The sequence below is a fragment of the Vulpes lagopus genome, chromosome 3 (assembly GCF_018345385.1).
Source record: "Vulpes lagopus strain Blue_001 chromosome 3, ASM1834538v1, whole genome shotgun sequence".
Classification (NCBI taxonomy): domain Eukaryota; kingdom Metazoa; phylum Chordata; class Mammalia; order Carnivora; family Canidae; genus Vulpes; species Vulpes lagopus.
The window spans coordinates 100,200,315-100,213,586 of NC_054826.1; the positions used below are offsets into that span (position 1 = coordinate 100,200,315).

At 44.8% G+C, this 13,272-nt stretch overlaps 1 protein-coding gene across 3 annotated transcripts in view; it reads right to left on the reverse strand.

Moving 5' to 3' along the window:
* Positions 1-13,272, reverse strand: part of LOC121486282 (zinc finger protein with KRAB and SCAN domains 1-like) — a 47,102-nt gene that overhangs the window by 19,117 nt on the left and 14,713 nt on the right. For 2 of the 3 annotated variants that reach the window (XM_041747148.1, XM_041747147.1), the window contains one exon: positions 3,202-3,334. The exons of the other annotated variant lie outside the window; for it this stretch is intronic. The gene's annotated coding sequence lies outside the window, so the exon portion shown is untranslated. The remainder of the gene's footprint in view (positions 1-3,201; positions 3,335-13,272) is intronic. 3 annotated transcript variants of the gene reach the window in all.

Below are 13,272 nucleotides of genomic sequence, written 5' to 3' on the forward strand. Positions count from 1 at the left end.
TCTACAAAACATCCCTGTGGCCACCATCCAAGATGGAACATCAATCTGGAAAAAATAAGTAGAAAAGTACTGGACGTGGAAGATAAGGCTTTTGACAGCAACAGTGGTGAGCAAGGCCTGGAGTGCCTCATGGACTGTAAACTCCAAGTGAGCCAAGAGTGTGGGTTCGATAACAATTGAACAAATCTTGGGTTCCATGGACAGCAGCACAGAATCCAAACATGAAGTGAGAGATATGCTTTCTTCTGCAATGATCAGGTCACCTGGGTACAGGGCTTTGCTTTCTGGGCACCCAAACAAGCCAGAGTACAGGGAGACAAAGATTAGTAACACAGGGAAGGAGCAATGGAAGCTAGGGTTCTGGCAAAAGAGCAAGGTCGGCTTAGTTTGAAATGGGAGCCTTGGAAGGAGACTGTGTTGGCTGGCTGGGGCTGCCATCACATAATACCATGGACTGAGCAGCTTCAACTATGGACATGTATGGTCTTAGGTCTGGAGGCTAGAAATCCAAAATCAAGGTGTCAGCAGGGCTGGTTCATTCTGAGGCCTCTTTCCTTGGCTTTTAGTTGGCTATCTTCTCTTTCCTGTCCATGTGCTTTCACGTGGCCTTCCCTCTGGGTGTCTGTGTCTTAATCTCCTCTTCTTTTAAGAACCCCAGCCTATTGGATTAGGGCCCACCCGGTGACCTCAATTATTTTATTTTTATTTTTTAAAGATTTTATTTATTTGTTTGACAGAGAGAGAAAGAGAGAGACAGCTCACAAGCAGGGGGAGGGGCAGAGGCAGAGGGAGAAGCAGACTACCTGCTGAGCAGAGAGCCGGATGCAGGACTCCATCCCAAGACCCCAGTATCATGACCTAAGCTCAAGGCAGAAGCTTAACCGACTGAGCCAACCAGGTGCCCCTAGATTTTATCTTTAAGTAATCTCTGCACCCAATGTGGGGTTCAAACTAACAACCCCAAGACCAAGGGTCATATGCTCTACTGATTTAGCTGGCCAGGCACCCTTGTCCTTAAGTAATTTTAAAAAGTTGAGATACAATTGACATATAATATTATATTAGTTTCAGGTGTACAACATAATGATTCGATATATATTGTAAAATGATCACACCAATAAGTTTAGATAACATCTATCACCATAGTTACAAAATTCTTTTCTTGTGATGAGAATGTTTAAGATCTACTCTCTCAGCAGCTTTCAAATATGCAGTACAGTGCTATTAATTGTAGTTGCCATGCTGTATATCACATTCCCATGACTTATTTATTTTTTAATTAATTCATTTATTTTATTTTTTAAAGATTTTATTTATTTATTCATGAGAGACACGCACACACACACACACCCACACACAGAGAGAGAGAGAGAGAGAGAGGCAGAGACACAGGCAGAAGAAGCAGGCTCCATGTAGGGAGCCCGATGTAGGACTCAATCCTGGGACTCCAGGATCACTCCCTGAGCCAAAGGCAGAGGCTCAACTGCTGAGCCACCCAGGCATCCCTAGTTCATTTATTTTAGAGAGAGAGAAAGCACCTGCATGTGTGGGGGGAGGGGCAGAGGGAGAAGGAGCACAAATCCCAAATAGACTCCATGCTGAACGTGGAGCCTGACACAGGGCTCCATCCCATGACCCTGAGGTCAAGCTCATGATGTTAGCCAAAATCAAGAGTCGGTTGCTCAAAGGACTGAACCACCCAGGATCCCCCTGCCACATGACTTACTTATTTTATAACTCGAAGTTTGTACCTTTGACCTCTTTTACCCATTTTGCTCAACCCCCCTCTGGCAACCACCAGTCTGTTCTCTGTATTTATGAGATTTTTCCCTCCTAGATTCCACATATAAGTGAGATCATACATATGCTGTTTGTCTTTCCCTGTCTGACTTATTTCGCTTAACATAATGCCCTTGAGGTTCATCCATGTTGTCCCCAATGGCAAGATTTCATTCTTTTTTATGGTGACATAGTATTCCATTGTGTCTGTCTATCTATCTATCTATCTATCTATCTATCTATCTATCTATCTATCTGTATATGTATGTATCTCACATTTCCTTTATCCACTCATCCATCAATGGACACTTAGGTTATTTGCATGTGTTGGTTATTGTAAATAATACTACAATGAACATGGGGGAGCAGATATCTTTTGGAGTTAGTTTTTAAATTTTAAACATAGGGATTCTTAGTCTTATGCTTAACACAGTGGTTAGACCATAACAAGGTGACCCAGAGGGAGGAGAAAGTCAAGTCCACCTTGGTTCTGCTCAGCTGAGACCACTGGCAATTATTCTGCAGGCAAGCTGTTCCCTCATTTGTAGGCCCATTCATATCAGGGAACCAAACCGTCCAGGGCTTCCCAGTAGAAGGTCACTCTAGAAGGTCACAGTAGTATTCTGATGGCCTTGGTTCTAATTTGTCTGTACTGTGTACTCTTAGCTTAGTTACACAACCTCTTGGGGCCTCAATTTCTCTGTAAAACTGAGATTATAACAGCATCTACACCATCAGGCTGTGATGAGGTTTTAGTTGAATTGATTCATGTAAAGCCACTGGCATAGTGCCTGGGACACTCTGAACTATGTGGCTAGTAATGCCATTGTTATCATGCTTATATTTTTGGACTCCCTCACGTGGAACATAAGATGAGTTTAGGGCTCTGGACTGTTGAATGACTCTTGGGCTTAGGCTGCATGTGTAGGCCCATCTACCAGCTCTTTCTGCCTGTATGTCAGTGACAGGGTAGCCTCTATCTACAGCACATAGAGGTGGCAGGGATACAGGAGAGCTCCATACAACTCCAGTGGCTCTGGCAGGCATCCAACCAGGACAGGGTAGCCTTCTTCACCCTTTAAGAACCAAAGTGAAGAAGATAGTGATACTCTTGGGCTATGTTCCCAGGTCTGGCCTTCATTTGCCCAAGTCGTATGCAAATTTTGCATGAGCCTCTTTGAAATTCTGGGACTCAACCTTAGGACACAATACTTCTTTAATCATCAGTGTCAATCACAGGCAAACCAAGAGTCATTCATAACAGCGCTTCCCCCAAATTGCCTTTGGTATAGAGAAAATGTCAAAGGAGAGAGATACATGGCATGGAGATGCATCTTAGAGTTGGGCCAGAACCTGGAAGGCCGCTGAACCAACCCCAGAGCTTCCTCTAAACCTCAGAATAGTCTGTAAAGGAAGACTCACCATTTAAGGGAGCTTGCAGCATAAAGCACATGTGGGTGTGGAGACACATCCAGGCAGCTTTCATGGGCACATGATCCGTAAAAGCTTCTGGTTCCTGGAGTCACAGTCTGATTTTAACACTTGATGACTGGCACTGAATGTCAAAAAAGAATAAAGAGGGATACAAGAGAGGGCTAATTAGAATTTTGGGTGGGGATCCCTGGGTGGTTCAGTGGTTTGGTGCCTGCCTTTGGCCCAGGGCATGATCCTGGAGTCCCAGTATCGAGTCCTGGGATTGAGTCCCACGTCGGGCTCCTTGCATGGAGCCTGCTTCTCCCTCTGCCTCTCTCTCTCTCTCTGTGTGTGTCTCTCATGGATGAATGAATAAAATCTTAAAAAAAAAAAGAATTTTGGGAGGGAGGGAAGTGAGGACTTTGCATTAGGAAGATACTTGAAAGCTTATAAACAGCATTTTATCAAGAAAGTAATGAAAGGCAGGTTGGTTGAAGGAATGACAGCAAGCAGAGTTGGATGCATTGAATGCAAAGACAAAAAGAAAACTGAACAGTTTTGGTAGTTTAGGCAGGAGACCAATGGAGATCCGGTGAGGAGGAGGAGCTAACTTTGGAATGTGACACTGACTCTGTTTGAATATATGTCGGCATGTATGTATGAAAAAGAGTGCTTTGCAAGCTGCAAAACTCAGGAACACATTAGTCATTCTAGAAAGGTAGCTACTGAAGGATAGATTGGCAGGAAGAGAGGAGGGTCAGGATGTGACAGTGTGGGGAAGAAAAGACCAGGTGGTGAGGCTGGGGGCCTGAGTCAGGTGCAGGGGCTGGGCTAAGGGTGGAGGGCACAGAGCTGAGGAAAATGAATAAGTCATATGAGTCACAGCAAATTGGATTGAGCTGGACTTAAGGGACAGAGATGAAGAGAGAAAGGGAGGAAGCTGGCAGGACGTCCACTTGGGTGGTTTGGTGTCTGGGGTTATCAAAGGGAGGATAAAGAGCTAGGAAGAAGTAGTGGGTTCCTAGGAAGTAGGAAGAAGTAGCAAGAAGGAGCCAGGTAGTGGCTTCAGGTGGATATGAGCAGGTTTGAACGCAGGGAGCCACAGCCCAAGACAACACAGAGGAAGGAACTTGCAATTGTACAATTATATTTCTGTAATTGTAAGTGATTTTGTAACTTGCATCCTTGCCTCCGTGATCTCGCCAGTGGAGTGTGTATGTTACACACAGTTTCACGCAGTTGGTTCTCAGGCTCTCACTCATCTGGCACCCAGAAAATGCCCTATCAAAGTACCCAGGGACAGACCCATGGTCCCCGCTTAGTCCCCCTGAAGTTCATCAGCATAGCTTCCACCATGTTCCTGAGATGCAATGCTATCTCTCGGGAGCCACTTAAATTTAGGAATGCATTCTCTGTACTTCCCAGCCAAGTGGGGAGCAGGGGGCACTCCATGAAAAAAGAGCACGCAAACTATAGTCACTTGGCCTCTGCCTCTTACTGGGTGTGTGGTTTTGTGTAAGCAACTTGACCTCTCAAAGTTTCCACTCCTTATCTGTAAGAGAGGGATGATTTGGGCCACAGTTATCCACTCTGTTGTCTTGAGGATCATGTGGAATGGTGGATATGACAATGCTTTATAAATTATTTTTTAAACTTAAAAAAAAGATTTTACTTATTTATTCATGAGAGATGCACAGACAGAAGCAGAGACATAGGCAGAGGGAGACAGCAGGCTCCCTGCAGAGAGCCCGATACAGGACTCAATCCCAGGACCCTGGGATCATGCCCTGAGCCAAACAGATGCTCAACCACTGAGCCACCCAGGCGCCCCTTAAACTTATTTTTTTTAAAAGTAATCTCTAAACCCAATGGAGGCTCAAGCTTGACTCCAAGATTGAGTCGCATGATCTACTGACTGAGCCAGCCAGGCCCTCCTGGCAATGCTTTTTAAGTCACAAAGTACCTTACAGGTGGCAAACATCACAATTCTTTAAATGCTGAAAATCTGCATTTCTCCCCACCTTGCAAAATACATCTGGGGGAAAGATCCTGGACAATTTATCCAGTGTTGGTCTGGATTAAAGGGGAAAAAAACCCAGTACTGTTTTTACAATTTTTTTTTTCAAATCTTCCACATTTACTCTCAGAGAACAGACACATGTCACAGAAAGCCTGTCGTCAGGGGGCTGCCTCCCCAGAGGCCCTGGAACAGAGATGGTACCTGACCTGCAAATGCTCCCCTGTTCTGCCAGAGAACAGCCAGATGGCCACTGCCACCTCCCCTCCTTATGCAAACATCTCTCACCCCGCTGAATAAACAGGCCTCCCTGGGTAAAGAGGCGCCTCCATGCTGCTTCTGTGGGGTAGCCCAGAAACAAGGAGGCTGAGCCAGGGGCTCTGCACTTGGGTTATGCTTCCAATCCAGGCGCTCGAGCAACAGGGTCATCTGTCTTGGCTCCTTCTCTGTGTAAACAGGGCTGGCAGCCCATGTGGTTTGAGTACAGCCACGGCCCTGCTCTCACTCCTCCTCATGCAAACACATCACAAAGAATCTTTGTAACTGTCCAGCAGAGTGGCCCAGCCCAGAGGAAGGGAGTCGGCATCCGGGAGGGGGTGCTGGGGTGGCAAGGGGTGGTGCTCACCAATACCCCTGTATCGAATGATGTGGAGGCATCAGCTTTGTTGTGTCTAACCACCACAGGAGAGGGTCTGTCACCTGCAGCAGAAACCAGGGGGCTGAGAGAAACGGAGGGAACAGGGCAGACATCCTGCAGCCCCCACCCCTCTCCTTCCGTCCGTAGCATTACAGGTGTGGTTAAAAAAAAGACTAAGCAAAAAAAAAAAAAGACTAAGCCCTCCTCTTCAAGTAGTGCAGGACAGAAGAAAGAACATTAGTTGGAGGGTTAAGAAAACAAACTGTATTCCTGCCTCTGTCTCCTCATGAGCTGTGTGCCCTTTGGATGGTGCCTTAACCTCTCTGAGTTTCCTTGTCTAGATAAATTAGAATTATATTCTCTGCCATTTGTTAAGCCTCCTTGATATAACAGGGAAGGGACTTTAGATGTTAATTTATTAATCCACACCACCACCCAATGAGGTGGGAGTGATAACCCTCATGTAGAGATAAAGAAAGTAAGACTCCACAAGCAGACCTGATTTGCAGCAAAATGCACAGCAAGGGGCAGAAGTAGGTCTTCTCTCTGCCAAACCCCTACTCTGCCCCTGCAACTAAGAAAGGTGGGACTTCTTTCCTGATGGCAAAGTCGAGACTAGACAGGTACTGGCCTACTTAGAACAGTCTTTATTGCTGGAAACAGAGGCTCTGACTCAGATAAGCCCATGGCCTGGGAGTCAGGGCTCTGGCTCCAAGCCCCCAACTTTCCCAGAGATCTCCTCCTCTGGTACTCATTTATCACCTTGTTTGAAATCCAGGGAAAGAGAACAATCAACAACATGTTCCGCCCTGGGGGAGAACTTGGCAGCAAGTCTTGGAGTCCCTGTTACCACTGCTTCCATTCCAAGGCAATTCATAAATGTCTAAATTTCCATGGCACATCTTGGAAGCTGCATGGGGGAGGGAGAGAACTTGTAATCCTTATACGTAAAATGAGTGGTGGGAGGCTTTGCTAGGGGGAAGAGCAAGACAGGTTCAGAGGAATTTTTTTTTAAGACTTATTTATTTGTTTGAGAGAGAGAGAGAGAGAGAGAGAGAGAGAGAATGAGTAGCAGGGAGAGAGAATCTCAAGTGGACTCTGCTCCAAGTGCAGAGCCTGACAGGGGTCTTGATCTCATGCATGACCCTGAGATCATGACCTGAGCCAAAACTAAGAGTCAGATGCTCAACTGACTGAGCCACCCAGGCGCTGCCAGTTTCAAAGGATTTCATGATCTCTCTATGAGGATATTCCAGGAAGAGGATCTATAAACTTGTAACTGGGCCAAATGCAGCTTGCCACTTGTTTTTGTACAGCCAGAGATCTAAGAATTTTGTATTTTTAAATTGCCAAAAAAATAAAATAAAAAGAAGAGTTGTTTTTAACATGTAAAAATTATACTCAATTCAAATTTCAATGTCCATAAATAAAGTGATTTTGGAATGCAGCCACGCTCCCTCATTTACATAGTTCTGTGGTTGCTTTTGCGCTATGGTGGCCGAGTTGAGTAGTTGTGACATCAACCATGTGGCCCAAAAAGCCTAAAATATTTACCATCTAGCCCTTTCCAAAAAAAAGTATGCCATCTCCTGTTCTAGAAAAAAGCACGTGCTCAGGGGAAGGGTGTTACCATCCTCAACGTAGGTATTTATTGAATCCCTTGCCTTCTGCATATAGCACCCATACCTCAACTGGGCCTGGTGTCCCCAGGTCAGCTGGGTCTGGTTGATAGTCTGAGGGGTGTGGCCTCTCAGACCCGTGGTCAGTGGATGAGCAGTGAGTCCTGCCCTCCCCGGTCCCACCCTTCAGAGGTGAAGCCCTTTCCTGTCCTGGCATCCAGAGTGCTGGCAGCCAGCCTGGCTTGGGCTCCTCAGGAGGCAGACTGGAGAGATTTCTCCTGAGAGACTGACTAGCAGACAAGATTTAGACACTGACAGCTGGGAGTCCAGTTCCCACCAGGTCCTCTAAGGGAAGCTCATAGTGGACAAAGCCTGCCCATATGCAGAGCTTTGTAGGGAGCTTCCCAGATCCCACACTGACTTACGAATGGACAGCCAAGACATTTGAGGAAAGCCCTTATTTTAAGGATAGGTGTGGTGAAGGCCAGGTTTTGGGGCTGATCAAGGAAGGCAGGACCACCACATGGCAGGGTTGTACAACATGTTTTACTGGGTGGAGCATTCACAGGATTGCATGAAAGGGGCCTTGCAGGGACAGCTGTAGAACCTGGCGGGGCAGGGAGTAGGGCAAAAGAACACTGGGGAGAAAGGGGACTAGGAGGCAGGACTTGCAGGTCTAGGTGACGTCACTCAGCAGCACAGTGGGGAGCTTCTGGGTCAGGGCACCCCAAGAGCAGATTGGCTTGGGGACTTCTACAGCCCTGGGGTTTGTCTTATCTACAGCTAACTGATATTGGGTGATATTGGGTGCAGTTTTGCAAGGCAGGCAGGCTAAAAATATTCTTGTGTGGCTATAGTTAAAGCAATAGGATGTGTAAGAATTTGAGTTTAGCACTGGTGGGCTTTCAGCCTGCTGTGATGTAAACAGCACAGAGGCCATCTTTAGCCTGTTGATGTACCAGCAGGTCATAGCGAGAGAAAGAGCAGGAAACCATGACAATGTGGGAGCAGAAGGAAACATTTAACCAAACTGCTGCAGTTGATGTCTGCAGAGATGTGAAAAGAAATTGCAGGGTGCTCTATAAAAGGAATATTCAGAAAACAGGGGTATCTTGGAGATACTATTAATGCAAAAATGAAAAACTCATTAGGAGAGAAGGTTAGGGAAATATGCCAGCAAATAGAATGGAAAGACAAAGAGACTGGAAATATGAATGAAAAAATATGAAAATTAGAGAGTCATCCCAGGAGGTCCCACAAACTGAATTTCAGGAATTTTGGAAAGAGAATGGGGAAAGTGTAGTGGGGGAAAAGCCTAACAAAAAAATTTTAGGAAACTGTTACAGAAATCCAGAACATGTACAGACCACTGAATGCTCAGAAAAAATAAATTTGGGAACGAAAGAATGAACGCCTCTACCCAAAGGTTTCCAGAAACAAAAAAAGAGGTCTCACATAGAGGACTAAGAATCAGAATGCTCCTGGATTTAATGGCAACCCTGAAAGTTAGAAGACAAAATTCCAAGGAAAAATAATGTCCAAACTAGAATTATATACCCAAACTGGGAAAAGGGTGATGAGGAGAGCAAAAGGACATTTCCAGATATGTGAAGTCTCAAAATATTTACTTGGTGGGCACTCTGTCTCAGGAAGCTTCTGGAAGGATGTGCATCACCAAAAGCAGGCATACTCAGGGGAGAAATGGGACCCGGCAGTAGGAGATCCAACATGGTGTGGGTGTGGGCTGGGGCTGGGTCCAGGGCTCTCTGAGTGCTACTGATGGGAGACAGATGTCCTGAGGTGACAGGTGTGCAGGAGCTGGGACAGCAGCCTGGCCATTTTTTAAAAAAAAGATTTTATGTATTCATGAGACAGAGAGAGAGAGAGAGAGGCAGAGACACAGGCAGTGGGAGAAGCAGGCTCCCTGCAGGGAGGCTGATGTAGGACTCGATCCCAGGACCCGGGGATCATGGCCTGAGCCAAAGGCAGGAGCTCAACAGCTGAGCCGCCTGAGGCATCCCTGTTCTGAGTTTTAAAAGTGATTGCAACATGGATACAAAATATCTAGGATTCTTGGTTCCCAGCGGGTGCTTGACACTTTGTGGCTGTTAGATGTATTACTGCTATACAGTTTTCACAGTGATTTCCTATCTCATTGATCCTTCCAAGTATTATGTCCTATTTAAAAACAGACAAACCAAAGCTCAGTCACAGGCTAGTAGTGTGGAACTGCTCCTTTGGGGCATAGTATTACTATGCAATGTTCTAATGCAGACAGAGCCCTTGGGAAGCAAACTTCCTTGAAAGAGCCATCATCCTCAGTGGTTTTACCTCTGCCCCCACCTTTACAGCAGCAGAACCATGTGGCTGAGGACAGACTGTGATTATAGACCTGCTCCCAGAAAAATGGCGTTTTAATGTTCCAAGTGGGACCAGAGGGATAGGTGATGAAAGGGGACAGAGTGGATTCATGAAATAATGTTTTTATAACCATTGCCCAAAAGGAAATTGGAAAACAAGTGTGTTTGAGTCACTTCATTCTTGTAAATACATTTACTACATAGATGGGATAAGAAATACCAGGGCAGTTTGCAATAGGGTTTGAGAATTAAGGAATAAGCCCAAAGCAAAGGACAGAGTTTGTTTGTTTTATTTTTAAAGAGGCTCAGGACTCCTCTTTGAACATTATAAGGTAAATATTTGTGTCAAACCATGTTTTTAAAATGGCGTATGGAAAGGGTTGTGTCTAGGATTGAATTTTAAACAAATTCAGACTTTTGAGTCATTTAGAAATACCTTTAAAAACCTCAGAGACTTATAATAACTGACATGAAATCAGGATTCATGTTTAGTTGAGCAAATTATCTGCATATATGAGGGTTCACTTTACTTTTTCTTTGAAAACAAACATACAGAGAAACTAAGAAAGTGACGTAGGTAGGATCATTTCACGTAAGGCAAAGAACCCACAATGTCCCTGAGGACATCACTGTGTAAAGGATATGTGCGATGTTGACTGAGGCAGGAAAAATGAGTTAAATCATGTCCCTACAGGAAAGCATCATAAATTTTAGAAAGCGTTCCATGCAGAGTGACTAAAAGTGTTATTTCTCAAAACATTAGCAAGGAGCCAATAAATGTGGGTTGGATGCAGGAAAAATTATATACGACATTAAATGCACATTAAATATTACAAGAGTAAAATCCTAACATATAAATAGTTATGTCTAATAAACAGCAGAAAAGTATTTCAATAGTTCACTTATAGATGGACTCTTGGGAATCTGGAGCTTATTTATCCCAACTAACTAGTTCTGTAGACCTCACAAGAACTTAGCTAAAACATAATGTAGTCCAAACTGCTGTGCACCCTGCCATGAAAAAATAGCAGAAAACATTGTTGCTGTTCTACCACCTAAGTACAAAAGGAAAACAATACAACTAACTAGGTTGGCAGGTTAGAAACACTATTCATTTTGGGTGCTAGTATTGGAGGATGCTAGCAAGAGATTACTTCTGTGGAGGTTCTGAGGGAGGTACTTGGGTTTTTTAATGACTGAGATGCTGGTAGCACCCATGTCATTTCGCTTGTGTATTTATGGTCTTCTCTTTTCTTAATATGCTTGTATTTCTGGATAATCATTGGCTAAATCACCCAGGATTAGTATTTTTAAATTCACAAATGGAGTAAAGAGGGTAAGATGGAAAAGGACAGTATCTTTCCTAAGGTAAAGGCAGGTGATGAAAATGTCTCTATTGTAGGGACACAAAGAGGGAGCCTGTGTGGCCTGTATGCAAGGCTGCCTGATGTGCCCGTCACTGCTCACCTGAATGGTGGGCAGTGATGGGCGGGAAAGGGTGGCACTGAGTACATGGTTTCCCCACAAGTGGTGAGGAAGTGGTGCCAGATTAAACGTGCCCTGCTTAGCCCCTGCTTCCTGGTCAAAACCTTCCAGGGTAGAGGATTGGAAGGTGGGGGTGGGGTGGGGTAGGGGCCAGTGGGAGAGGAGGAGCAGGTGCATCTAGCTACTGTACTTACATAACATTTGTCAAGTTGGCCCTTGTAACTTGAGGACTCCTTGTATTGTATTTACACTTGTAACTTGAGGACTCCCTGTGTCAATCTCATCCACCCACCCCACTTCTCCCCACGTTTTCCCAGTTTCTAATCACTGTGCATCTCTGCTCTAGAAGCACAAATTATTATCCATCATACCCTCTCCTGAGATATTAAGAAAAAAACGTAACTTGAGAGGTTATAAAAGAAGAGAGTGATGACCAGATAGTCTGCTTAGCTAGAATATGTTCCTGGGTGTGAATAGCCCATATATGCTTTGTAAACAGGGAGAACCATATTAGTAAAATGTGAAATCCTGTTGTTTCGTATACAAGTTTTCTCAGCATGTCAACTGTCTTGTGCTGCTAAGCAATAGCTAAGCAACAGCACTTGACAGCAAAGCAGACCAAGAGAACTGAATTCAGCAAGCTGTGGGGAACTGGAGTACAGTACACACCCTTCTTTCCTCCTGGTAACTCAGGTAGCTACAAGCTTTACTTTTTTTTTTTAAACAAGATTTTTTTTTTTAAGATTTTATTTATTCATGAGAGACACAGAGAGTGAGAGAGAGAGGCAGAGACACAGGCTGAGGGAGAAGCAGGCTCCATGCAGGGAGCCCGATGTGGGATTCAATCCTGGGTCCTCAGGATCAGGCCCTGGGCTGAAGGCGGCGCTAAACCACCGAGCCAACTGGGCTGCCCAAACTTTACTTTGGAAAGGCTTATTGCACAGTTGGTCCAAATCTCTGTGTGCGCACCAGTGTCTGCCTAACTCAAGGCCTCCACTTTTCCTCTCAGCCTATTCATCAAGCTACCTGCTCCTTTTATTTTACACGATTTTTTTCTTTTTAATTGTAGGTAGGCTCCATGCCCAACGTGGGGCTTGAACTCACCAGCCCAAGATCAAGGGTTGCCCCCCACACTCTATTGACTAAGCCAGTGAGGCACCCCCTACCGCCTTTTATTTATTTATTTATTATTTATTTATAAAATATATATATTTTTTTATTCATGAGACATGCACAGAAAGAGGCAGAGACACGGGCAGAGGGAGAAGCAGGCTCCATGTAGGGAGCCGGATGTGGGACTCCATCCTGGGACCACAGGATCACGCCCTGGGCAGAAGGCAGACGCTCAACTGCTGAGCTACCCAGGCGTCCCCCTGATTCTTTTAAAAGATTTTCTTTATTTATTTGAGAGAGAGAATAGAGGGAGAGGAAAAGGGGGAAGCAGGCTCCTCGCTGAGCAGGGAGCCCAATGCTGGCTCAATCCCAGGACCCTGAGATCATGACCTGAGCTGAAGGCAGACACTCAACAGACTGAACTACCCAGGCGCCCATATTTATTTATTTTAGAAAGCGCAGGGAGGGGTAGAGAGAGGGAGTGAAAGAATCTCCAGCCAACTCCTTGCTGAACACATGGAACCCAACTTGGGGCTTGATCACATAACTGAGATCATGATCTGAGCTGAAATCAAGAGTCGAACGCATAGAAGACTCAGCCATCCAGGCGCCACAACTCCTTTTATTTTAAATGATCTCCCAGTTTTATTGGGATATAATTGATATATTGTATTAGTCTAAGGTGGACAACATAACGAATATATGTATATATTGTAAAATAGTCACAATTAACATTCACCATCATATAGTTACAAAATTTTTTTTTGTGATGAGAACTTTTAAGATTGGCTGTCTTAGCAACTTTCAGATCTATAATATAGTATTGCTAACTATAGACTCCATACTGTT